This window comes from Halyomorpha halys, unplaced genomic scaffold, assembly GCF_000696795.3.
Source record: "Halyomorpha halys isolate HHAL.00 unplaced genomic scaffold, Hhal_1.1 Scaffold1576.1, whole genome shotgun sequence".
NCBI lineage: Eukaryota > Metazoa > Arthropoda > Insecta > Hemiptera > Pentatomidae > Halyomorpha > Halyomorpha halys.
In genome coordinates, this window is record NW_027112533.1 from 1 (window position 1) to 2,741 (window position 2,741).

Here is a 2,741-nt window from a genome sequence, read left to right on the forward strand (position 1 = left end):
CCGCAAAAGTAAATAAATACAAAATCTAAAAGATTAAGTTACAAACTGGACAAAAAACCAAACCCAAGTCCCAAAACAACTTGTAAGCTGTTGAGCCGGTAACGAAGAACACAAAGAACTGGTTGCGTTGCTTCCAGACCCCCAAGATCGCTCCGGGACTACCCTTCTTGAAGACCGGTCGAAGAAGGAGTCGAACCGCACGTGGTCCAACCAACACCTGCAATTAGGGTCCAGCTGCTACCTGCCTCCTTTGTACACGGGCCCAAACAGTCGGCCCCATTCTGCGCATTGATTTGCAAGATCTGCCTTGCAACATATTGGTCCTCATGACATTTTGGTCATGAACAACAAAGATTGGTTCATGAAATACTATATCTCAGCAATAATCAAATGTAATTTTGTACGAACAACTGCAAACAAATTTATTTTAGCAAATATTCTGAGAACCAACTACTCCTGCCTTTTAGTAAACAAGCTTAAATTTGAGTACTTATAAATGTTTATACGTCGAATGGTTTTTGATATTTAGATTTCTCAAAATAAATTCACTAACTACTTAAATGTTATGATGTTATGAAATGTTGCTTTTTAAAAAGCTATATTTCAAGAACTATTAACATGAAATTTTGGCTGAACAACTTTAAATCAATTTGCTTTCGCAAATATCATGAGAAACAACTACTCCTGCAGATAAAGGAGTAATGAACTACTTTAATTTGACATTATCAACATTAAACTAGCTTTAATTTGAGTCCTAATAGATATCTGTATGTCTCACGATCCCTGAGTTATAAATTTCCCACAATAAATTCACTAACTACTGATTTTTAAGTACTTTTTTTATAAAATGTTGCTTTTTAAAAAGCTATGTCTCGAGAACTATTGAACATAAATAGCTCTATTAGGGCTTATATTTAAGCACATTTACTCTACTTGAAATGATGTTCTCATATCAGGGGTATTCATGATCTTTAGTTTAACATGTTAAAGCGTGTTAAATGGGGAAATAATTGCTTCTTTTACCGTGTTAAAACCAAATAACATGCAACATGGTTGAGTGTCTGTTAGGTGTGTTAAAAGGAGAATGACGTCACGCAACAGACTAGATAAGTCCGTCACTATTTTATTAGTTTTCGTGGTAAGTTACTTGGACCTAGTTTGTGTTTTGATTGTGTTAGTGTTGTTTTGCATGTTTTTATAACTAATAAAGCAAAGGGTGACAATAATAATAATAATAATAATAATAATGTAATGACAGTTGTCAATTAGCTTATCTTGATTCTTTTCCTCACAATTTAGAAGATCAATAAGGCACTCATTTGCCTTTGGCAAAACTTTTACTTTTCACTCAATTTAAGTAATATTGTAATGAATTACTTTAATGAAATGTGATTACTAGTGTCCTCTTATTCCATTACCTACAAACTATTACAAGTAATTGAAAGGATCTTGACAAAGTTATTATTATAAACGAAAGGTCATCCTTTGAAAACAAAAACAAAACACTTTTTATAACCTTCTTATGATGGTTCACCTCTGGACCACTAGGAGTGTTCGGATATAGTTGCAGTACAGTTATTTAAATTATGAATATAATTTACATGTATATCATTTTTTTTTATTGATGTCTTTCCCCAATTATGTATATTATTATTTAATGTTTATCTATTTTTAATATTTCTTTGATTTTCTAATACTCTTACAGTAAAGAGTATCACCTTTACTCTTCGTCATAAATCTCTGCCCTCCTGTCCTACAGTATCCTTTCTAAATACACCACTAACGCCCGTTGAACAGATTCGATACTTAGGACTCCATCTTGACAAGAGACTTACTTGGAATCCACACACAAGACTGAAACGACAAGAAACTGCTCGTAGATTCCGATTGCTACAACACTTACTTGACAAACGCTCTAAACTTCCCATTCACTTCAAAAAAATTAGTATACACTACAATAATCAGTTACATAATCTTTAATATTATTTAATCGCCAATCCTCATCACCTCTCTTTCCTGTCAAACTTCCATTTTCATGCTTGCCTACAATCTGTAAGAAAGGTGTCCTGTCTTCTTCATTATTTTCCTTTAGTCTTTATTTTACTCTTATTTCCTTTTTCCATCTTTTAGTATGTACTGTATTTCTATATACTTTTTTACCTGTAATTATTTCCGTTTTCATTAATTGTCTAAAATTGTTTTGTTATTCTTGTTTAATTTTACGTTTCAAGGTTCATATTATTTTATTTACATTGATCATTTTTGTATAAATCATCATAATTAGCCACACCTTAATTAAATTTAATTTTTTTATCTATTTGCTTACTTTTTTGTTTCATTTTAGTGTTTGTATCATTTTATTTTTATGACTTTTGAGTTGTTTTTTTTAAAGATCTTTTTTTCAGGAACCAGCTAGCAATATTCACGGACCTCGCGAATATAATTTTCGATTCATCCTCAATCCTCCTTTCCCACAAGAACCCCATACTCTTTTCGTTTATTCCCAAAATGCTCCCTATCGAAGCAGTCTTCATCCGTTATTTCTAGTCTAGCCAGTTCCTCTTTTACTTGTTTTACATATCTCTCTATACATTTTATACATTTATGGCTGCAGTCTTTGTTGATAATTTTCTTATTTATTCTCTTATTTTTCATTCTAACTGTGTGCCCATAAAATCTTGTGGTTCTTTGATTATTTTTATTTGTTAATTTTTCATTCATTAAGAAAATTATATCAAAAA